Source organism: Triticum urartu, chromosome 4A, assembly GCF_056163025.1.
Source record: "Triticum urartu cultivar PI428250 chromosome 4A, HENAU_Tu73, whole genome shotgun sequence".
Lineage (NCBI taxonomy): Eukaryota > Viridiplantae > Streptophyta > Magnoliopsida > Poales > Poaceae > Triticum > Triticum urartu.
In genome coordinates, this window is record NC_141876.1 from 256,729,164 (window position 1) to 256,755,209 (window position 26,046).

Genomic DNA, 26,046 nt, shown 5'->3' on the forward strand with positions numbered 1-26,046 from the left:
CCCCCGAGTGGGAGGTTTGCTCTCTATTGGGTAGGATTTTTATATACTTAGGCGAGCACTGGGCTGCAGCTAAGCCCCCGAATGGGAGTCTGGCTCACCACTCGGTAGGATTTTCAAACACTTAGGCGAGCACTGGGCTGCAGCTAAGCCCCCGAGTGGGAGTCTGGCTCACCACTCAGTAGGATTTTTTTGCAAACTTAGGCGAAACGGATTCGCAGCTAAGCTACCCACTGGGGGATTTCGTACGCAAACAGAAGTGACAGCAATTACAGGAAGAACTGGGACACTCTTGTCTTTGATAAAAATAAACTACAGATGTTTTTCTTATTACACCTCATCCGAGTGAGAATTCAAGTGTAAAATGGGCGGAGTAGTTCCGCATTCCAAGCTCGTGGCTCGTTGATCCGGTGATCAACGTTGTAGAGATGATATGCTCCATTGTGGAGGACTCTGGTGACGATGAAGGGGCCTTCCCAAGTAGGAGCAAGTTTGTGTGGTTTCTGTTGATCCACTCGGAGGACCAAATCTCCTTCTTGGAAGGCTCGGCTCTTCACATTTCTGGCATGTAATCGACGCAAGTCTTGCTGATAGATGGTCGATCTGATCATAGCCATTTCCCTCTCCTCCTCTAGGAGGTCGACTGCGTCTTGCCGGGCTTGCTCTGCTTCGTCTTTGTTATAAAGCTCGATTCTGGGGGCGTTGTGAAGTAGATCACTCGGCAGGACGGCTTCGGCTCCGTAAACCAGACAGAATGGCGTTCTTCTAGTCGACCGGTTCGGGGTGGTCCTCAGTCCCCACAAAACTGACGGAAGCTCGTCGACCCAAGCGCCTGCTACGTGCTTGAGATCACGCATCAGTCGAGGCTTCAGTCCTTTGAGAATCAGACCATTTGCTCTTTCAGCTTGTCCATTCGATTGGGGATGCGCGACCGACGCATAGTCGACTCGTGTGCCTTGAGAGGCGCAAAAAGCTCTGAACTTGTCTGAATCGAAGTTTGACCCATTGTCAGTGATGATGCTATGCGGGACCCCATATCTGAATATCAACTCTCTGATGAAACTAATAGCAGTGCTAGCATCAAGATTTTTGATAGGCTTGGCTTCAATCCATTTGGTGAACTTGCCGACTGCCACAAGCACATGTGTGAATCCGCTCCTGCCTGTTCTCAGTGGACCAACCATGTCCAGTCCCCAAACAGCGAAGAGCCAGACGAGTGGAATGGTCCTCAGAGCTGATGCTGGCTTGTGCGACATGTTGGAGTAGAACTGGCAGCCTTCACACTTGTCGACTATCTCTTTCGCCATTTCGTTTGCCCTGGGCCAGTAAAAACCCGCTCGGTATGCTTCGGCCGCGATGGTCCGAGAGGACGCATGGTGACCACAGGTCCCCGAGTGGATATCATCAAGGATTATCTGACCTTCTTCTGGTGTTATGCACTTCTGACCGATTCCAGTTGCGCTTTCTCTATACAACTGTCCTTTTATGACTGTGAAAGCTTTAGATTGACCGACGATCTGTCGAGCCTCTTCTTCGTCCTCTGGAAGTTCTTTCCTCAAGATATACACGATGTATGGTATCGTCCAGTCGGGAGTGATTGCCAAGACCTCCATGACTAGGTCGACCACAACAGGAATTTCAACTTCAGTCAGATCTGTGGCACTTTTCGGTTGCGGGGCTTCTTCTGTAAAAGGATCCTCCTGGACTGACGACGAGCGGATGTGCTCCAAAAACACATTGCTGGGAATGGATTCTCTCTTGGAGCCTATCTTTGCCAGATCATCAACTGCTTGATTTTTCAGTCGGGGGATGTGATGAAGCTCTAACCCATCGAATTTCCTTTCTAGCTTTCTTACTGCGTTGCAGTAGCCAGTCATAGCTGGGCTTCTGACGTCCCACTCCTTCATCACCTGATTAACCACCAAATCTGAGTCGCCATAGACCATGAGGCGAGGGACGCCGAGTGAAATGGCCATGCGCAACCCATACAAGAGTGCTTCATATTCTGCTTCATTATTGGAGGAATCGAAGTGAATCTGGAGAACATATCTGAGCTTATCTCCTCGGGGGGAGACCAATACTACCCCAGCACCGGAACCATTCAGCATCTTAGATCCATCGAAGAACATGGTCCAGTGCTCCGAGTGAACTTGAGTCGGAAGCTGCTGTTCAATCCACTCGGCGATGAAATCTGCAATTGCTTGGGACTTGATAGCCTTCTTTGCTTCAAACTTGATATCTAGGGGAAGGAGTTCAATCGCCCACTTCGCCACTCGACCAGTTGCATCTCTGTTGTGCAAAATCTCTGACAGTGGAGCGTCGCTGACGACTGTAACGGAATGGTCGGAGAAGTAGTGTGCAACCTTCTTCGTGGTCATGTAAATCCCATATACAAGCTTCTGGTAATGGGGATATCTTTGCTTCGAAGGAGTCAAAACTTCAGACACATAATATACTAGGAGCTCAACTCTGAAGGCCTTTCCTTCTTCTTCCCGCTCGACCGTAAGTACTGTATTGACAACTTGTCCCATGGCCGCAATGTAAAGCAGCAGAGGCTCTTTACTGATTGGGGCAGCAAGCACCGGCTGGGTGGAGAGCAGAGCTTTGAGCTCTGCAAACGCTGCATCAGCTTCTGGAGTCCACTCGAACTTGTCAGACTTCTTCATCAGTCGGTAAAGAGGCAACGCCTTTTCACCGAGACGAGAAATGAATCGACTTAGAGCGGCAAAGCAACCTGTAAGCTTCTGGACATCGTGCACACGCACAGGGCGCTTCATCCAGAATATGGTGCCAACTTTCTCGGGATTGGCGTCGATTCCTCGTTCGGAAACGAGAAAACCGAGTAACTTTCCACCTGGAACTCCGAATGTGCACTTTGATGGATTGAGCTTGATATCATATCCCCTGAGGTTAGCAACGGTTTCGGCAAGGTTAGTCAGCAGGTCGGAACCTTTCCGTGACTTAACCACAATATCATCCATGTATGCTTCTACGTTCCGACTGATCTGAGTGAGCAAACACTTCTGAATCATCCTCATGAACGTGGCTCCAGCATTCTTGAGGCCGAAGGGCATGGTGATATAACAGAAGCACCCGAATGGGGTGATGAAAGCCGTTTTGATCTCGTTGGGTCCATACAGACAGATCTGATGGTACCCTGAATAAGCATCTAGAAAAGACAAACGCTCACACCCCGCGGTCGAGTCGACTACCTGGTCGATGCGGGGGAGAGGGAAATGATCTTTCGGGCAGGCCCGATTGATATGTTTAAAGTCAATGCACATGCGAAGTGACTTGTCCTTCTTGGGGACCATGACAACATTAGCGAGCCACTCGGAATGGTAAATCTCTCGGATGAACTCCGCTGCTAAGAGCCGAGCCACCTCCTCGCCAATAGCTTTCCTCTTCTGGACGGCGGACCGTCGAAGATGTTCTTTCACAGGCTTGAACTTCGTGTCGACTCGTAGACGGTGCTCAGCCAGCCCCCTGGGAACTCCAGGCATGTCAGAAGGCTTCCATGCGAAGATGTCCCAGTTCTCACGGAGGAACTGGATGAGCGCTTCTTCCTATTTGGAGTCGAGCGTCGTTGAGATGTGAGTCGGAGCAGCTTTGGGGTCGGTCGGGTGAATGTGAACTGGCTTAGTTTCACCGGACGACGGAAAAGCTGATTCTGAAGCTGGCTTCTTGGCTCGCAGCAATTCACTCGGATCAGCAGTCTTCTGGTACTCTTGCAGCTCGACTACTGACATCTGAGCATCAGCGATCTTTGATCCTTTCTGAAAACACTCCTCTGCTTTCTTCCGATTGCTTGTAACGGTGATCACACCTCTGGGGCCGGGCATCTTCAACTTGAGATACACATAGCACGGTCGAGCCATGAAGCATGCATAAGCTGGCTGGTCCAGAATAGCATGATAAGCACTTTGGAAGTCCACAACCTCAAATGTCAACTTTTCCTTGCGGTAATTCTTTGAATCACCGAAAACCACATCGAGAGCAATCTGGCCGAGTGACTCGGCTTTCTTTCCAGGAATGACTCCATGGAAACTCATGTTGCTGGCACTGAGCCTGGACATCGGAATGCCCATCCCTTTCAACGTTTCTGCATACAGTATGTTCAGGCCGCTGCCACCATCCATCAGGACTTTGGTCAGTCGAGTTCCTTCGACAACTGGATCGACCACCAGAGCTTGCCTCCCAGGGGTGGCAATGTGCGCAGGGTGATCGGACTAGTCGAACGTGATGGCAGTCTGAGACCACTTCAGGTAGCTGGGTGTTGCCGGGGCAACAATATTCACTTCACGGTTAATGACTTTTAGTCGACTTTTGCTTTCTACATCAGCAAAAATCATCAAGGTGGAATTGACTTGGGGGTATCCATCGTCACTATCTTCTTTGTCCTCAACTCTGTCTGACTCTTTTTCCTTGTCTTTGGACTGCTTGCCCTGAAACTGCTGGATCAGGAGCCGGCACTGTCGAGTGGTATGCTTTGGGTAAATAAGATTACCCTCTTCATCTTTCTTGGTGTGGATGTGACATGGCAGATCCAAAACATCATCTCCATCTTGATCCTTGACTTTCTTGGGGTTCCAGGGCCCCTTGGGTTTTCCCTTGAATTTTCCCTGGGTTACGGCCAGGGCCTCCCCAGGAGCGGCTGGCTCGGCCTTCCGCTTCTTCTTCCGACTGGAATTGCCTCCGGTTTCCTGGGCGACTGCTTTCTGCTTGCCACTTCGGAGTCGATCTTCATCTTCTCCGTTAGCGTATTTGGTGGCAATTTCCATCATCCGATTCAGAGACATTTCTCCGGTCCGACCGAACTTCAGGTTCAACTCTCTGTTCTTGACGCCTTCTTTAAAGGCACAAACTGCTTGGTAATCCGGTACATTCTCAACTGTGTGATGCAAAGTGATCCACCTCTGGATGTAATCCCTCAGAGTTTCACTCGGTTTCTGCACGCAAGACCGCAATTCTGTAAGGCCTGCCGGTCGCTTGCATGTTCCTTCAAAGGTCGTGACAAACACTCGAGAGAGATCCTCCCAAGTGTAGATGTTGCTGGGTGCTAACTGATTCAGCCACGCTCTGGCTGAGCCCTCTAACAGGAGAGGCAAATGCTTCATATCCACCTCATTATTGCCGCCACCAATCTGGACAGCCACTTGGTAGTCTTCGAGCCAAGTGTCAGGCTTAGACTCGCCGGTGAACTTGCTGACTCCAGTCGCCAACCGGAAGTTGGGAGGAATCACTGCGGCCCTGATGGCTCGACTGAAACACTCTGGCCCCGAAACACGTACTCTGCTGCTGGCAGGCGCATCCCTGTCGTGGCCTTCTCGGTGAGCTTTGTTCCTGTCAACCAGACCCTGAACGAGGATGGATCTCGCATCAAAGCCTGGGTCCCTGGGGTCGACTGGAACTCTCTACCCAACACTATGAGGGTGTCTGCATCCTGCTGTCGAGGCGCATATGACCCACTCCTCGGGGGAGGGGTTGGCACTCGACGTCGATCGAACCGGTGATCATACTGCTCATTTCTTTTGTACTGATCGTGCCGGTCTGCGCGTCCCTCACACCTTGGGGGCGATCTTGGGCTGTGAGCCGACTGGACTGTATCCATTGCAACGAATCAACGGATCGACTAGGCTGAGAAACAGCGGAATTCTGGTTTCCCGCTGCCCGGAGCAACGCTCTGATTTGCAACAAGCCCCTGCCAGCCTCCGACTGGGAGGGCTGAATCGATTCTACTATACGGGCCGTGGCTACCAAATTCTGAACTGGGGTTCGATATACCTGCATAGGCGGGAAGAGCTGACGTCGATTGGACTCGGGAGCTCGCTGACGCGCTTGCTCGTCGAGTATTCGCTGGAGATTCTCCAGTCGAGTGCGCTCGGCCAAGTTAGCCAAGCGCGCGTCCTCCAAGGCCCGGGCCTCGGGGGTTTCTCCGATGATAGGAGTGTGGAGTGCATCCATGTTCCGGCGGCGAAGCTCCTCTCGCTGCAATGACATGAGAGGTTCGGGGAGATACTCATCGTGGGGATGCGATGGGTCGCCTCCACCCGCGCCTCCATCGGTGCGAGGGAAACCGGGAGGACTATGTGTTCCATCGACCGCCAGAACCTCAGCCGCCGGGTCGCTGCTGTCGCACTCGGATGCGGTCTCCACGGAGCCAGTCGACAGGTCGAACAGGCCGTAGAGGGATTCCTCGGGCTCAATTGCCGCGACTTGTGGGGCTGCCGACTGGCGGGCCACGGCATGCATCACCCACCTCTGAAGTCTCGACCGGCCGGAGCGCTTGCGCCGGTGGGAGACAGGGCGGGAAGATGACACGGGAGCCGACCTATACTGGGTCGACGACTGCCGCAGGAGGACGCCACGAACACATGCGCGGAAGTGCGTCACACCGCGGACGGGGAGGGCGTCGATGTCGAGTGGAGCCTCCTGAAGCCAAGCGGAGTTGTCGGCGATGAATGTCAGTGCGCCGAGACGGATCTCGCGGCCCTCCACCAAATCTCCGCACGAAAACATGATCAAAGGGATCGGAAAAATCGCAACTTCTCCAGCTAGGCTCTAAGACTCCTGCCCCACGGTGGGCGCCAACTATCGTGGTTCTAACTCTGACAGTGAGGTAGGGGGGTATGTATGGAGAGGCTAGATCTCAGCTATGGAGAAGTTGTAAATACACCAGGATGTACGAGTTCAGGCCCTTCGCGGAGGAAGTAACAGCCCTACGTCTCGGTGCCCGGAGGCGGTCGACTGGATTATGTGTGTATGAATTACATGGGTGCCAACCCCTGCTACTGAGGAGGGGGGTGGCTTATATAGAGTTCGCCAGACCCCTCCGGTCCTCAGTAATGCAGGGTTAAAATACATTAATACTGGGCGTTACTGGTAACGTCCCTAATAAAGTGCTATGATGACCATAAAGACTACTTAATGGCCGACTGTTTGCTTGCGGAGTGACTTTAGATCTCCTGTCAGTCGAGTGGTTGGCTTCGTAGTCGAGTGGTAGCTTCCTGGTCGAGTGTCTTGAATCCGTCGAGTGGGATACCTTCAAGTCGATTGAAAGGTGACTTCTTCCAGGGATGTCCTTGGGTAGGGCTCTTAGGACAGGTCCATGCCCCTACCCTAGGTACATAGCTTCATCATTAGCCCCCGAATGGATCGAGGTTCGAGTGGGGAAGGAGTTGGGGGTCCTTCCGACTGGTTCTTAGCATTATACGAATGTCTTGTACTGGATCAATCATCACGGATGACGTTGTCAACTTCTTTCAGTCACCTTGATCCATTCTTGGTCTCTCTTTGAGTGAATTTCCTTACTTGTGGAATACCGAGTGCCGGCACGAGCGGGCTCTTGAGTTTGATGAGTTGTTCTGCAGCGCCCTGCGTTCCTTCCTCTTCCTCGACCGTAGCCACGGTCACCGCGGTCGGGGCGACGGCCGATCCTTCCTTCTCGCACGGCTCGGAGCTCTTGACATTCGTTGGTGTTGTGGGTGTGGAGGTCGTGGTACACACAGTACCGACTGCCCTTGGGAGGTTCGGGCAGATCTCTGCCCCGCTTGGTGTCTGGTTCTGCCGCGGGCATGGCAGCCCCCTTGCGCTTCACATCCTTGGCCTTGGGCTTCTTCTCTTCTGGGTCTGTGGCAGGCAGATCGAGGAGGGAGAGACGCCCTTCCTCAGCCCTGGCGCACTTGGTTGCCAAGTTGAACAACTCCAAGGAAGTGTACAGGTCTTCATGCATCGCCAACTCCTCCTTCATCTTGACATCGCGCACGCCGTCGGAGAAGGCTGAGATGATGGCCTCCTCGCTCACCTTGGGAATCTTGAGGCGTGCATTGTTGAAGCGTTGGATGTACTTCTGCAGGGTCTCTCCGGGTTGTTGCTTGATGCGGCGCATGTCGCTCACGGCGGGTGGCCGGTCGCGAGTACCTTGGAAGTTGGCGATGAAGCGGGTGCGCATCTCGTCCCAGGAGGAGATCATGCCTGGGGCCAGGTTCAGGAGCCAGGTGCGCGCTCCATCCTCGAGCTCCATGGGAAACCAGTCCGCCATGACCTTCTCGTCTCCGTTGGCAGCTTAGATGCCCAGCTCATAGAGCTGGAGGAACTCCGCAGGGTCGGCCGTGCCATCGTAACGAGGAGGCAGGTCTGGCTTGAACTTGCCGGGCCACGCGACGCTGCGTAGCTCGGCGGTGAATGCACGGCAGCCTGCTGTGGCCACGGGAGGCCTTGGGTCTTGACGCGCGGGAGCAGGAGCATGGTCGCGACGTGCTGGAGCAGGGAGCGCCCGGGTAGCTTCTTGCGGGCGAGGGACTTCTTGGAAGCTCTGCTCTTGCCGCGTTGGCACCTGACGGAGCGGGTTCCGCCCAGGGGCCACGCGCCTTGGAGCCATGGCGCCTTCTTGAGAAGGAGGCAGCTGGGGCGCCGCCGGAGCTTCATCGCCCGCGCGGGGCGGGGTGCGGTGCAGCGGAACGGACGGCGTAGGAGAGCCCCCTGCGGCGCAGACGAGCTCGGCGACGCGGTCGAGCCATTCTTCGTAGACGTCATCGACAGGACGGTAGCGCAGGAGCTCGTTTGCCGTGATGAGTGCAGCTCGAGCCTCCATGGGTGCGCGGAGCGCGCGGGACGAAGAACCAGCTGGGGTGAGCGAGGGAGTAGCGGTGCGGCCGTCTTGCCGCATGGGCTGATGCTGAGACGACGCTTGCTGCTCGTCCCCCACCAGGCCGGTGGCGGCGTTGACGGCAGGTGACGAGGAACGGCGAGGACGCCCGCCGACAGGAGCCATCTGGGCGACGCGGGAAGCGAGAGCGGCCCGGCGCTCGGCGCTGGCCCGACGAGCGTCAGACATGGACGCGATGGTCGGAGGAGAACGGGGTGGTGGAAGACGAATTCCGGCGCACCCCTACCTGGCGCGCCAAATGTCAGATTTCGGTTTCCGGCAGACCCTTGAGATTCGAACACTGGGGTGCACGCGGAGATTTCGCCTTCTACCTACCTGCACCCCTCCTCCTCATAGAGATCTAAGCTATGGGAAGAACAGTACAAGAGACACAGGGTTTATACTGGTTCGGGCCACCGTTGTGGTGTAATACCCTACTCCAGTGTGTGGTGTGGTGGATTGCCTCTTGGGCTGATGATGATGAGCAATACAAGGAAGAACAGCCTCACGAGGGTCTGTTCTTGGCTGTGGGGATGAACTGCTAGGAGGAGTTCAGTCACCCTTCTCTCTCTCTCTCTGTTTGTGATGTTACTCGATCCAATTTTCCCTTTTTTCTACCTTGTGGGTGGCTAGTCCTATTTATAGGCAAAGGCCCTGGGCCTCTTCCCAAATATTGAGCGGGAAGGGCGCCACCAATTGGCCATTCTGAAGGGGAACATCTGGTACACTTATCCTGACTAAAGTTAGTCCTCGCCTGCCAAAGACTCTGGTGGGGATGCTGGCTTGGGCTCCATAATGACTTCCTCCCTGCCGTTGGACTGGTCTTGGTCTCGTTGCACCGAAACAGGTGCCTTTGCTTGATGCTCTCGCCTGCGCTTGCTCCCTTTGCACCAAAGAGGAAAGGAGGACACTGCGCAGGCTGGCGCCCGCCTGGCGCCCTTTGTCGTCATGGCTTGCGTCACGGGCACCTCGTGAGGTACCCCGCCTTGATCTCTCCGCCTCCTCGCGAGCCAGCCTGATGTGGCCGTGCCTGAGGAAGCTCCGTGTCGTCCGCCCCACGAGGCTTGGCCCCTCGCGAGGGTCTTGGGTCTACGTCGATGAAGCCAGGCCATGCTGGGCCCCCTTTGAGCCACGCCACAGGCCGCAGGCAGGCAAGTCTGGGGACCCCCGTTCCCAGAACGCCGACACGTAGGGTCCGCACGCTTAACGTTCGATGACGATTTGTATTATGATTTATGTAATTTGATGACCGAAGTTTGTTCAGAGTCCTGGATGAGATCACAGACATGACGAGCAGTCTCGAAATGGTCGAGAGGTAAATATTCATATATTGGAAGGTTACATTCAGACACCGGAATGGTTTTGGGAAGTTTTGGATGAGTTTCGGAGTACCGGGGGTTATCAGAACACCCCCCCCCCTCCCCCGGGAAGTTAATAGGCCTACATGGGCGTTAGTGGAGAAGAGAGAGGGCCGACCGGGAGGTGGCGCGTGCCCCCTTGCCAATCCGAATTGGACAAGGGGTGGGGGCGGTGCCCCCCTCCTTCCTTCTCTCCTCTTCCTCCTTCCCTCCTCTCCTATTTGGAATAGGAAAGGGGGGAGAATCCTACTTGGACCAGGAGTCCAATTAGGACTCCCCCCTATGGCGCGCCCTCCTTGGGCGGGCCTCCTCTTCCCCCCTCCTTTATATACGTGGGAGGGGGCACCCCAAAGGCACACCAAGTCTTCTCTTAGCCATGTGTGGTGCCCCCCTCCATAGTTACACACATCGATCATATCGTCGTAGTGCTTAGGCGAAGCCCTACGCCGGTAACTTCATCATCACCATCGCCATGCCATCGTGCTGACGAAACTCTCCCTCATCCTCAACTGGATCAAGAGCTCGAGGGATGTCATCGAGATGAACGTGTGCTAAACACAGAGGTGTCGTACGTTCGGTGCTAGGATCGGTTGAATCATGAAGACGTTCGACTACATCAACTACGTTACTAAACGCTTCCTCTTTAGGTCTACAAGGGTATGTGGACACACTCTCCCCTCTCGTTGGTATGCATGATCATAGGAATTTTTATGAAATACTGCGATCCCTAACAAACACCACCCCAACAGGTCAACAGGCTACACGCCTTTCTTTATGGTCTATGGGGCGGAGGCGGTTCTTCCAAGCGACATCCGTCATTACTTGTCTCATGTGGCGGCTTATGTTGAATCTTATAATGAGATAGCACGTCAAGATGCACTTGACGTGTTGGATGAAGAGCGTGACCTTGCGGTGGCTCATTCGGCGATCTATTAGCAAGATCTGTGTCACTATCATAGCCATAGAGTCAAAACCCGAACCTTTCAAGAAGGCGACTTGGTGCTCCGGTTAATCCAAGATCAAACAGACATGCATAAGCTATCCCCACCTTGGGAAGGACCTTTTGTTGTCAGCAAGAACCTGAACAATGGGTCATACTACGTCATTGATATACGAGAACATAAGGACTCATGTAAGTCGGAGGAGGAGACCCGTCGGCCCTAGAACATCGCTCATCTTCGGCCTTATTACACTTGAGCCATCGGCTCTTGTCTCTATACATACTATTATCAATGTATATATTATGATCAATATAATGAAGCCGGCATCCCTGATAATTCAGGGCCTCTGTCATTTCATTTCAAAGCATCTGAGTCTTTATTATTTGTTCATAAGGTCACTTGGGGGCTTCCAACCGACCGGGTTTAGCTTTCATACCCTCTTGACAAGGCGTGGACACCGAATACTGAGTTATCCTGCCTGTTTGCTTGATGCTCCTCTACCAGGTAATCCCAAGTGACCCGCCGAACTCTTAACAGTCAATCTTTTTTAAGACCATGAACTCGTTAAGGTTAAAACGGCGGTTTGCCACGTGAGGGTCGGCTTACAGTGAGCGAGGATTAACTCTAAGGCTGTGCAGCCTATGAAAGCACATGGCTTTATTAGCCAGTCTGGTCATGCATTGATGAGCTGGCCAGATAATTTTTAAGGCTGTGTGGCCTACGAAAGCACTTGGATTTCTTTTGAATCTTTTCTTTTGAGCATTTTGGAGTTGTATCCCTTAAAAGATTTTTTTGGCTCAAGTGTGTTTTTACAATTCGGGCCATGCAGTCCTGATTATATGACTCATAATTGAGCATTTTGGGTTTGGTAACCCGCCCTGGTGGCGGACTTTAAGTCGCCAGGATACTTTTTGCCTTGAGCAATCAAGGTCATGATATTTCGTGACTCCGGGTTGATACCCTCTACGGATATTAATTATCAAGATGCCACCATCGTCTCAACCTATAGGTATGTCTTTCAACAATTAAATGAATATTTGGGGTTTGGAAGAAGTACCACCTTTGTTGTGCATGTAGAATGTTGTATGAGAACAAGCTATAAAAAGGGGTCTGGTGAGATAGATAGTTCGATGAGTGCTAGCTCCAAATTTAAAAGGAAGCTGAGGATCGATGGATCGGGTGATCTGGTAGCCAGCTTTTTGACTTTCTTAAAAGATGGTTGCTCTGGGATGTTTTCCGGTTTTGTTTGTTTTAACCAAATTAATTTGGTTTTAAACCAAAAAATGAAATGAATTTGGTTTATTGTTTTGCAAATTGAAACCATAACCTAAAAAAAATCAAAATTCGTTTTCAGTTTGATTTTTTCCGTGTTTTCGGTTCGGTTATGCACGCCCTAAGGCATTTCCATCCCCTCAACCCTCAATTATTTGCATGATCTTAATTAGTGAAGCGTCTTTTTTAATCCATCAAACTGAATGCCTGGCCAATTATTTGGCGTAGATCCAAAAAATGGATGCCAACCAGACGAGAACCAAATCAATCAGTCAATTTCCAAAAAATTGTGGCGACACCCTACGCCAAGAGACTCGACACACTACTCACTATGTACATAGCTATGGCGTGGGCTATATGGACACGTTGCTACTGGTTCCTTTCTAGTCTTGTTTATGGGTTGTGTTTTCATGTCTGAATTATTTCTGGCATGGCCTGCGAGTTGCACGTCGCTACCTCAGCCATTTTCTTTCCTTGGTAGAAACCTAGCCACACACTGTTTATCTCCACTCACCCCTCCGTCCCTTCTGGGCCCAGCCACTGCTCGATCCCAGCCTCTCCTTCCCCTCGCGTGTCGTGCCATTGCACGCGGCCTTCTCGTAGCTGGATTGTGACGCCCCTGATTCAATCTACACTACTCATACACGCAAACGTGTATGATCAAGATCAGGAACTCACGGGAAGATATCACAACACAACTCTAAACACAAATAAAAGGATACAAGCTTAATATTACAAGCCAGGGGCCTCGAGGGCTCGAATACAAATGCTCGATCATAAATGAGTCAGCGAAAGCAACAATATCTGAGTACAGACATAAGTTAAACAAATTGCCATAAGATGGCTAGCAAAAACATGGATACATATCAAAAAGGTGCAGGCCTCCTGCCTGGGATCCTCCTAAACTACTCCTGGTCGTCAGCGGCCTGCACATAGTAGTAGGCACCCTCGGTGTAGTAGAAGTCGTCGACGGTGGCGTCTGGCTCCTGGGCTCCAACATATGATCACAGCAACCGGGTATAGGGGAAAAGGGGGAAGCAAAGCAACCATGAGTACTCATCCAAAGTACTTGCAAGACTGACATAAGATCTACACTACATATGCATCGGTATCAATGAAAGGGGTAGTACCTGTGGACTGAACTGTTGAAAGCCAGAATAAGGAGCGAGAATCTAGTCCTATCGATGACTACACTTCTGGCAGCCTCCATCTTGAAGCATATAGAAGAGAGTAGCAAGTAGCATCAAGTAACATCGTATAGCATAACCCTACCCGGCGATCCTCCCCTCGTCGCCCTGTGGGAGAGCTATCACCGGGTTGTCTCTGGAACTTATCTCGGTGTGTTTTATTAAGTATCCGGTTCTAGTTGTCAGGAGGTCAGAATACAAATCCAAGTCGTCTTGTTACTGTGGACATGGCTATTCGAATAGATAAACTTCCCTGCAGCTGTAACATCCCAATTTTCAATTTGGATGTTATACATAGGTCATCATATGCATAACATATTTTAATTGCATTTCGGTTGTGATCCTAGAAATCTTAACCAACTCAAGGACCCAAGGAGAGAGTTGGGGATTTCATTTATTTTCATATTTGAATTTTTCTCAAATTTGAAAAGAAGATCAATTTGGTTTTAATATTTTTCTCTCCAATTATTTCCAAAATTTAAATTAAAAGAGAGAAGATAATAGGACTTCTTCAAAAAGAGAGGAATATTGGAGGAAAAAAATTTAAAATCGAATAAATATTTATTTGAGACTTTATTTGAATTAGAAAAATATGCATTTTTTAAAATTGCATTTTAGGCCAGAAAAATGTTCACTTTGTTTTAAATATTTTATTTAGACGGTGAAAATTGTTTTTGGCATTTTTAAGAATTGTTTATATTTTATTAGGATTTTATTTGGGCGAAATTTATTTAAAAAAAAAGTTCTCCGCCCGACTGGGCCAAGGCCCAGCCGAGCCGGGCCGCCGCCGCCTTCCCCACATGGGAGCCGCACCACCGTCGGACTCCCGGAGTCTGAGCTGGACTACACCACCGCCGCCCCCTTGCCCAAGGAAGCCACCCCCCTTATATATGCTGCCACCTGGCCCCTCTCCACCCCAAGCCGCCGCCCGCAGCCGCCGCCCACCGCCGCTGGTGCCTGCTGCCGCCGTTTCTCCGCCGCCGACGCCGCACGCCAACCCGTGCCGCCGCTTGCCGAGGATGCACGCTGCCCCGCCTCGCCGGATCTCGCCTCGCCGCCATCGTCTCTGGTTTTTTCAAAGAATCGGTAAGAACCGACAAAACCTTTGCCCCGGTTTTTTCGTTAGATCGGTTTAGTTTGGTTTTTCCGGTTTCGCTAATTAGCGAACGTTCATCCAAACGTTTTTGTTAGTGAACGTTTTTCATCCGCTTGTCCCTAATAGCGAACGTTCATTCAATAGTCTTTTCTTCTATTTTATTTTCTGCCAGGGACCTATCCATGATAATTTTTATCGTAGATTAGCCCCTGATCTTCAAATGCTCGCAACTTTTTGCTCGCTTGTCCAAATCCAGTGAAACCAACGCCAAAATCTTCATCTCGGACCCCTATTTCCAGTTAACCAGCTTGAACATGATTTTGATAATTTAAAATTTGATTGCAAGCCGATTTGAATTTGAATTTCTTTTGACCGTAGCTTGAGTTTCGTAGCTCCGATTTGATTGATTCTTTTTGCAAATCGAAGCTCTTCTCTTTTACTTTCGATTTGGATCTTTTCTCTTGAGTTTTACCCTTGAATATATTGCTTGAGTGCTTATGTATGCTATTTTTTGTTTGCGATAGAGTTTCTGGAGTGCGAAGCGTGGTACTACGAGTCACTAGGGTTTTCAGATCGTCAGCAAGGCAAGTGACACTTTGATCATACACCTTTATTACCTAGTTTTTATGCATTAGTTTCAAACCCTCAAATATTGCATGAGTAGGAACTATTTAACATGTGGGTTTTGGGAAGTAGTTGATGAGTTAGTACCTATTGCCCTTTTCAATTAAACCCTGGGAGTTACTTCTACATTATGCTTGTACTGCTATTGCTATGCTCGTAGACGTGGTTTGGTTTGAGTGATTCATGATGGTTGTGAGCATTATTATGAACTAAGTGTTTATTTAAGGTGGCTAATTTAACACACATCTGGGTTTATTGTTTGTGGGCACCTGGGGTAATCCAGTGTCTCGGTCATCCGTTTACCCATCAAAAGGGCTAATGCTTCTGAAAGACTGTGTCTCGGTCATCCGTTTCTCAAACATCATGTAGTGCGAGAAATCAAACAGAGGAGATCGAGTCTTGTGGGGAAAAGTGCACAAAACTCTGTAGAGTGTACAAACTAATCATGGTTAGCCATGTCCCGGGTTATGGACATCTTGAGTATCTCGTGCTTGAATTATTATGTTGATCTCATCACTTTACTTAATAATTTGTTGGGTTAATGATTATAAATTTTGGGATTGAGATGGGGTTACCATTCTCAATGTTTTCAACAAACTTTTAATTAAATAAAATATATTCCTTTGTTGTTGGGAAAACTAGCTTTCTATAAAAATAACCATAGAGCCTCCACCAGCCAAATATGCATATAGTTATAGCTGCTACTTGTTCATTGCTCTACAATGTTATTTTGCCAGCATATTCCATGTGCTGACCCATTTCGGGCTGCAATGTATTATGTTGCATACTTTTCAGACGAAGAGTAAGATGCGCTAGGTCGTTGTCTTGCACTCAGCTATGCTGTTGAAGTTGATGGACTCATTTTACCTTCGAAGCCTTCCGCTATTATCTTCATCAGATGGCCTTGAGCCATATTATTGTAATAAGTACTCTCTTTTGAGATATTCGATGTAATAATTGTGTGATTGAACTCTGTTATAAATCCTCCAAGTACTGTGTGTCAGCATTACCGATCCAGGGATGACACTTATGCATAGATATTTGACCGTTTGAGGTCGGATCGCTACAAGATGGTATTAGAGCACACGCTGACTGTAGGACGCGGCCACTAAGATAAGCCTTAGGTCACTCTTCTCTACTCATTTCTAACTCTTCTCCACTTTCCACTATATAGATGGCGGATTCAAGGAACAAGTTTTCTCAACCGGATGAAGACTCCCCTTTTGGACGACACTTGAAGGAGGCCACTAGATACCTGAACATCGGAATACCAAGCTTTACCGGGACCTACACTGCCACTCTACCAGAAGAAGAGCGTTGGACCATTTGAGTACATGTCCCGGGAAGGAAATTCATACCAGTTACTGAGCCCATAGAGTTTTGCTTCGATGCACCAACCTGGAGTCTAGGAAAGAGCATGGCAGATATGGGACGCATCGGCGAAGGATACCGCAAGGATCTTAAGGACACCATCTACCAGATATGTGGACGCCGAGCTGAGCAACGGGAGATGATCAGCACCAGGAGGGACAAGTCCATTGCATCCTACATCCAGGAGTTAAACCAACACATTCGTCGTCAGGAGAACCAGATGTGCACCAGCTTGATAGACCTAAAGAAGGTGATGACCAGGAACATGGAGCTAGAAGAGGAACTCAAGTCTACACGTGATGGATAAGAAGAGGAAATTGCAGTTCTATTGGATAAGAATGAAGATCTGAAGAAGAAGCTAGGAGTATTCATGGGAGACCCTGTGCCAGGAGGTGACGACCATCCCGAAGACTACATCATCATCATGACACTAACTCCGACCCTGACAGCGATGATGACTATGAAGACGAAGCTAGAGCAGATATCATGGAATCTTCTTCCGATCAAAATTTCTAGTTGACCACCATATTATCAGTAGTATTCCCCCATGTATATAGAATAGTCCGAGTATTTTGTAATGGTAGTCAGATCGATTGTATGCCCTTGTTTGAATTGAGTGGTATGATATGATTGTGTTTGTCTCATGTGCATATGGGTAGTGATTTTCTCCTTAGACCTCACTCTGTTATAATCTCTCCCCTCTAAGACCTATCAAATGCCTTTGAGACGTGACCCCAGATTTGTCTTCCCACCGGAGCTCACCCAGTTGATCCAGGAACAGAATTCCTTAATGCAGCTACTAGTCCAGAACCAAGGCAACAACAACAACAATAACAACAACCCACCACCACCACCTCTAGTTGACAACTTAGCCCGTTTTCTGAGCTTGAATCCACCGGTGTTTTCCAGTAGCACCGAGCCGATTGTTGCTGATGACTGGCTCCAAAGAATTGGAAGGGAGCTGACCACCGCAGGTTGCACAGATGCAAATAAGGTGCTCTTCGCCACACATCAAATGGATGGACCAGCGGCCTCATGGTGGGAGAATTACACAGCCACTTTTCCCATAGCCAATGTCACATGGGATCAGTTTCAGCAAGCTTTCCGTACCTCGCATGTCTCAACTGGAGCAATGAGTATGAAGAAGCATGAGTTTCACAACTTATGCTAGGGAAATCGTACTGTGGGATAGTACGTGGATGAGTTTAGAAAGTTAGCTCGTTATGCCCCGGATAATGTGGCCACAAATGTCGCGAAGAAGGAGAAGTTTATGGAAGGGCTAAATGATGAGCTGAGCATGCAGTTGATGGTGGCAACATTCAATAACTACCAGGACTTGGTAGATAGGGCCCTTATGATTGAAAGCAAACAACAGCAGATAGAGAGCCGCAAACGGAAGTATGGAAAGGGAAGTACAATTTTGGAGCTCAGCAGAAGCCTCACTTTACCCCTAACTCTGGAGGTTACACCCATAACCATGGAGGCCATACCCACAATGGAGGAAGCTCACATAACCATAGTGTGCCTAAGAATGGAAACAGGAATGGAGCAAGCAGCAACCAAAACCGTCCCAACCCAGCAGCGGCCGCCAAGGACCTGAGCCATGTTACCTGTTACAAGTGCGGGAAGACTGGACATTATGCCAATGATTTCTCAGAGTTGAAGAATGGCAACGGAAATAGAAACTCTGGGAAGAAGCCAAATCCCTTCACCGGAGGTCAGGTGAACCACATCAACGTGGAGGAGGTTGAAGATCAGCCTGACGCAGTGATTGGTAAGTTTTTGATTAAGTCATTTACCACACTTGTTCTTTTTGACACTAGTGCATCGCATTCATACATATCAAGGGGATTTGTGGACAAGTTTAAGTGGCCAACCCTAGCCCTTAGGTCACCCATGTTAGTAAGCTTGCTAGGCTCGGAGTATATGGCTAGTGATCGTGTGATCGGTTACCCTTAATATTATGCATGGATTGTTTATCGAAGTATGGAGGAAACATCGATTGTGCTAGTATGTCAATTTTACTCACCACCCCGGAGGGAAAAAGGATCAAGTATGTGTCTAGGCATGCGCCAAGGAGGACCCAAATAAATTCTCTCTTGGGAGTTGTTCAGGAAGAAGTGCGTGTGGTGAAGGATTACTTGGATGTATTTCCAGAGGAACTACCAGGCATGCCGCCAGATTGATACATAGAATTTTTGATTGAGCTGTTGCCAGGCACCGGATCAATATCGAAGAGACTGTATCGGATGCCCGCAAATGATTTGGAGGAAATTAAGAAGCGGACTAAGGAGTTATTGGAGAAAGGTTACATCTGACCAAGTTCATCACCGTGGGGAGCCCTAGTGCTCTTAGTTGAGAAGAAGGATGGATCTTTGAGAATGGTTGTCGATTATCGGGCCTTAAATGAAGTGACGATCAAGAACAAGTACCCACTACCGACGATCAATGATCTATTTGACCAGTTGCATGGAGCTAAGTATTCTCCAAGATCAATCTGCGATCGGGATACCATCAACTGAAGATATGAGAATAGGATATACCTAAGACAACTTTTACCACAAGGTACGGGCTATATGAGTACATGGTCATGTCATTTGGAGTGACTAATGCCCCTGCCTATTTTATGAGCATGATGAACAAGGTGTTCATGGAGTTTTTGGATAATTTTGTAGTAGTGTTCATTGATGATATTTTGGTGTACTCGAAGAATCAAGAGGAACACAAGGAACACTTGCGCTTAGTTCTCGAGAAGCTTAGGGAACATCAATTGTATGCCAAGTTTAGAAAGTGTGAGTTTTGGTTGAAGGAAGTTGGATTTCCTGGACATGTTATATCAGGAGAAGGTATAGCAGTAGACCCCACCAAGTTTCAGTCGGTCACCGAGTGGTTGGCACCCACCTCAGTTGGAGAGATCCGCGGTTTTCTGGGACTCACAGGATATTACAGGAGGTTCATTGATAATTTCTCCAAGATTGCGAAACCCATGACCGATTTTTTGAAGAAGGACACCAAGTTCAAATGGACTGAAGATTGTGAGGCCAGTTTTCAGGAGTTGAAGAAACGTTTGGTTACAGCCCCAATGTTGATTCTTCTAGATATACACAAGGATTTCCAAGTATATTGCGACGCTTCTCACTTAGGACTTGGAGGAGTACTGATGCAGGACGGAAGAGTTGTTTCATATGCCTCATGATAGCTTCGACCTCATGAGTTGAATTATGCCACACATGATTTCGAGTTAGCAGCCGTAGTGCATGCGCTCAAGACCTGGAGACATTTTCTGATTGGAAATAGATGTGATGTGTGCACGGATCACAAGAGTTTGAAGTACATTTTCACGTAGAAGGAGTTGAATCTCAGGCAGAGGAGATGGTTGGAGCTCATAAAGGATTATGATATGAAGTAGCACTATCATCCAGGGAAGGCCAATGTCGTAGCAGATGCTTTGAGCCACAAGAGTTATGCCAATACCCTCGTAAGCGGAGGATTACCGCGGGAGTTAGTTGACGATCTCAAGGAACTTCGTTTGGAGATAGTTCCAAGAGGTTTTTTTGCAGAAATGGAAGCTTAGTCTACATTATTGGGAAGAATTCAAGAAGCTTAGAATGATGATAAGGGAATTGCTGAGATAAAGGAGAAGATTAGCAAAGGAAAAGCCAAGGGTTTCCGTGAGGATGAGCAAGCGACTTTCTAGTTTGAGGATCGTATATATGTGCCCAATAATCCAGAGATCAGGAAGTTAATACTTCAGGAAGCTCATGACTCGCCATACTCGATTCACCCCAGAAACACCAAGATGTATTTGGATTTGAAGGAGCGTTTTGGTGGACAAGTATGAAGAAGGATATTGCCGAGTATGTAGCAGTATGTGATGTATGTCAGAGAGTGAAGGAAGAACATCAGAAGCCGGCAGGATTGCTTCAGCCTATTCCGATACCCGAATGAAAGTGGGACAAGCTTGGCATGGATTTCATCACCGGATTACCCAGGACCCGATCGGGATATGATTCAATCTGGGTAGTAGTTGATCGCTTGACCAAGGTAGCTCACTTTATCCCAGTGAAAACCACCTCTCCAAGCGCGAAGTTGGCCAAGATATATATGACCAGGATCGTATGTTTGCAGGGAGTTTTGAGGACCATCGTATCAGATAGAGGGAAACAATTTATTTTGAAGTTTTGGAATCAATTGCACCAGACTTTGGGTACTAGGCTAGAGTTCAGTACAGCCTTTCATCCGCAGACCGATGGACAGATAGAGAGATAGTCAATCAGATTCTCGAGGATATATATGTTGAGAGCTTGTGCGCTAGATTATGGATCTAGTTGGGATCACAATTTGCCTTACGCAGAGTTCTCTTAAAAAAACCAGTTATCAGGCTAGTTTGAAGATGGCACCTTTTGAAGCCTTGTATGGAAGGAGATGTGGGACACCGTTGATGTGGGATGAAGTTGCAGACCATCAGTTGTTTGGACCAGATCTGATCAAAGAGTCTGAAGAGAAGGTTAAGTTGATTTGAGATAGACTAAAGGTAGCTCAGTCCAGGCAGAAGAGTTATGCCAACACCAAACGCAAGGAGGTAGCCTATGAAATTAGAGACAGAGCATATCTTCGTGTGTCACCAGTCCGAGGAATTGAACGATTTGGAGTTAAGGGAAAGTTAGCCCCGAGATTTGTAGGACCGTACCGAGTTCTGGAACGTATGGGAGAAGTTGCCTACAAGTTGGAGTTACCCGAAGGATTGTCAGGAGTTCACGATGTGTTTCACGTTTCCCACTTGAAGAAGTGCCATGCGGAGATGGCTGATATTCCTCTGAGAGATACAGTTCCCCTAGAAGCAATTCAGTTGGATAGTGACCTAACCTGAGAAGCCCGTCAAGATTCTCGAGTCTTCCAGCCGAGTTACACGCGGCAAGGTTATCAAGTTTTGCAAAGTTCAGTGGAGCCACCATACCGAGGACGAAGCCACCTGGGAGCAAGAGGAAGACCTACGTAAAGACCACCCACACCTATTTTCTAGCCAACGAATCACGAGGCCAAGATTCATCTTAAGGGGGATAGGTTTGTAACATCCCAATTTTCAATTTGGATCTTATACATAGGTCATCATATACATAACATATTTTAATTGCATTTTGGTTGTGATCCTAGAAATCTTAAGCAACTCAAGGACCCAACGAGAGAGTTGGGGATTTTATTTATTTTCATATTTGAATTTTCTCAAATTTGAAAAGAGGATCAATTTGGTTTCAATATTTTTCTCTCCAATTATTTCCAAAATTTAAATTAAAAGAGAGAAGATAATAGGACTTCTTCAAAAAGAGAGGAATATTGGAGGAAAACTTTTAAAATCAAATAAATATTTTATTTGAGATTTTATTTGAATTAGAAAAATAGGCATTTTTGAAAATTGCATTTTAGGCCAGAAAATTGTTCACTTTGTTCTAAATATTTTATTTAGACCATGATTTTTTTTTGCCATTTATCGAATTTTCTTATATTTTATTAGTATTTTATTCGGGCAATTTTTTTTAAGTTCTCCGCCCGACTGGGCCAAAGGCCCAGATGAGCGGGGCGCCGACGCCTTCCCCGCGCGGGAGCCGCGCCGCCGCCGTACTCCCGGAGTCCGAGCCGGACTCCACCGCCGCCGCCCCCTCGCCCAAGGAAGCCACTGCCCCCCCTTTATATACGCCACCACCCCGGCCCCTCTCCACCCCAAGCCGCCACCCATCGCTGCCCGTAGCCGCCCACCACCGCCTGCAGCTGCCCGCGCCGCCTTCTCGCGCCGTCGGCGCCTCATGCCGCCGCTGCTCCGCCGCCGACGCCACCCGCCAGCCCGCGCAGCCGCTCACCGACGCCGCACGCCGACGCACGCCGCCCCGCCTCGCCGGATCTCGCCTCGCCGCCGTCCTGCCAGTTTTTTTTTGAAGAATCGGTAAAAAGCGACAGAACCGTCGCCCCGGGTTTTTTGTTAGATCGGTTTAGTTTGGTTTTTTTTCGGTTTTGCTAATTAGCGAACGTTCATCTGAACGTTTCTGTTAGCGAACGTTTTTCGTCCATTTGTCCCTGATAGCGAATGTTCGCTCAATAGTCTTTTATTTTATTTTATTTCCTACCAGGGACCTATCCGTGATTATTTTTATCACAGATTAGCCCCTGATCTTCAAACGCTCGCATCTTTTTGCTCGCTTGTCAAAATCCAGTGAGACCAACGCAAAAATCTTTGTCTCAGACCCCTATTTCCAGTTAACCAACTTGAACATGATTTGACAATTTAAAATTTGATTGCAAGAATATTTTAATTTGAATTTCTTTTTACCGTAGTTTTAGTTTTGTAGCTCCGATTTGATTGATTCTTTTTGCAAATCGAAGCTCTTATCTTGTACTTTCAATTTGGATATTTTCTCTTGAGTTTTACCCTTGCATATATTGCTTGAGTACTTATGTATGCTATTGTTTGTTTACGATAGAGTTTCCGGAGTGCGAAGCGTGCTACTATGAGTCCCTAGAGTTTTCAGATTGTCAGCAAGGCAAGTAACGCTTTGATCATACCCCTTTATTACCCAGTTTTTATGCATTAGTTTCAAACCCTCAAACATTGCATGAGTAGGAACTGTTTAACATATGGGTTTGGGGAAGTAGTTGTTGAGTTAGTACCTATTGCCCTTTTCAATTAAACCCTGGGAGTTACTTCTACGTTATGCTGATATTGTTATTGCTATGCTCGTAGACATGGTTTGGTTTGAGTGATTCATGACAGTTGTGAGCATTATTATGAACTAAGGGTTTGTTTAAGGTGGCTACTTTAACACACATCTGGGTGGATTGTTTGTGGGCACCTGGGGTAATCCAGTGTTGTCCAAGGAGATCCCGGGGAATTCATGTGATCATCCTATGGTCCGCCACCCAGGCTCAAAGGGATCATAAAATTATTCATGCTAGAAACTTCCGTGTGCAGCCACAAGCCATTATGGGCTCTGGCATTGTTGAGTATGTTGTGTGACCTCTTTCAGTGGTAAACTAGCAGATGTAGGGGATGTAGGTGGTACGGTTTACCCGTCAAAAGGGCTAATGCTTCTGAAAGACTGTGTCTCAGTCATTCGTTTCTCAAACATCATGTAGTGCAAGAAATCAAATGGAGGAGATCGAGTCTTGTGGGGAAAAGTGTGCAAACCTCTGCAGAGTGTACAAACTAATCATGGTTAGCCGTGTCCCCAGTTATGGACATCTTGAGTATCTGGTGCTTGAATTATTATGTTGATCTCATCACTTTACTTAATCAATTTGTTGGGTTAATGATTATTAATTTTGGGATTTAGATGGGGTTACCCCTCTCAATGTTTTCAAAAAACTTGTAGTCAAATAGAATATATTCCTTTGTTGTAGGGAAAAACTAGCTTTCTGCAAAATAACCATAGAGCCTCCACGAGCCAAATATGCATATAGTTATAGCTGCTACTTGTTCATTTCTCTACAGTGTTATTTTGCCAGCATATTCCATGTGCTGACCCGTTTCGGGCTGCAATGTATTATGTTGCAGACTTTTCATATGAAGAGTAAGGTGCGCTAGGTCGTTGTCTTCCACTCAGCTATGCCGTTGGAGTTGATGGACTCATTTTACCTTCGAAGCCTTCCGCTGTTATCTTCATTAGATGGCCGTCAGCCATATTATTGTAATAAGTACTCTCTTTTGAGATATTCGATGTAATAAGTTTTGGATTGAACTCTGTTATAAATCCTTCAAGTACTGTGTGTGTCAGCATTACTGATCCATGGATGACACTTATGCATAGAGATTTGACCGTTTGAGGTCGGATCGCTACAGCAAGGGTGCACCACATTACCCGACACACTGGATCCCTATGGCCAGGCACACTTTCCTGGGTCATGTCTGACCTCAGAAGATCAACACGTCGCATCCCTACCTAGTCCCAACAGAGAGGTCAGCATGCCGGTCTAAATCCTAAGTGCGCAGGGGTCTTGGGCCCATCGCCCATTGCACTACTGCATGTTGTGAACCCGGCCGGTGAGTAGACCTAGCAACTTCCATTACAAAGGTGGTTGCTTTACGTAGTCCAACCCGGCGCGTGCCACTCAGTCGCTCACGTCTCTCGTAAGCTTTGGCTGATACTACGATGCCGGCTGCCTGATACATCTCCAACGTATCTATAATTTTTGATTGTTCCATGCTATTATATTATCTGCTTGGATGTTTTATATGCATTAATATGCTATTTTATATGATTTTTGGGACTAACCTATTAACCTAGACCCCAATGCCAATTCCTGTTTTTTTCTTGTTTTAGAGTTTCATAGAAGAGGAATACCAATCGGAGACCAAACGGAATAAAACTTTCGCGATGATTTTTCTTGGACCAGAAGACACCCAGGAAACTTAGAATGCAAGTCAGAAAAGCCATGAGGTAGCCACAAGGGTGGAGGGCGTGCCCAGGGGGTAGGGCGCGCTCCCAACCTTGTTGGCCCCTCGGTGACCTCCTGACCTAGATCTTCCTCCTATATACACTCATATACCCCAAAACCTTCCGGGGGAGGCACGAATCAACTTTTCCACCGCCGCAACCTTCTGTACCCGTGAGATCCCATCTTGGGGCCTTTTCTGGCGTCCTGCTGGAGGGGGATTCGATCATGGAGGGCTTCTACATCAACACCATTGCCTGTCCGATGAAGCATGTGTAGTTTAGCACAGACCTACGGGTCCATATCTAGTAGCTAAATGGCTACTTCTCTCTTTGATTCTCAATACAAAGTTCTCCTCGATGTTCTTGGAGATCTATTCGATGTAATACTCTTTTGCGGCGTGTTTGCCTAGATCCGATGAATTGTGGATTTATGATCAGCTTATCTATGGATATTATTTGAATCTCCTCTGAAATCTTATATGCATGATTTGATATCTTTGCAAGTCACATCAAACTATTGATTTGTTTTGGCCAACTAGATTGGTTTTTCTTGCAATGGTAGAAGTGCTTAGCTTTGGGTTGAATCTTGCGGTGTCCTTTCCTGGTGACAGTAGGGGCAGAAAGGCACGTATTGTATTGTTGCCTTTGAGGATAAAAAGATGGGGTTTTCATCATATTGCTTGAGTTAATTAATCTACCTCATGTCATCCTGCTTAAAGCGTCACTCTGTTCTTATAAACTTAATACTCTAGATGCATGCTGGATAGCGGTCGATGTGTGGAGTAATAGTAGTAGATGCAGAATCGTTTCGGTCTACTTGACACAGACGTGATGCCTATGTTCATGATCATTGCCTTAGATATCTTCATAACTTTGTGCTTTTCTATCAATTGCTCGGCACTAATTTGTTCACCCACCGTAATAATTCCTTTCTTGAGAGAAGCCTCTAGTGAAACCTATGGCCCCCGGGTCCATTTTCCATCACATAAGTTTTCGATCTACACTTCTAGTTTCCTATTTACTTTCTTTGCAATCTTTTACTTCCCATTCCATAAACCAAAATACCAAAAATATTACTTTGTCGTTTATCCATCTATATCAGATCTCACTTTGCAAATAACCGTGAAGGG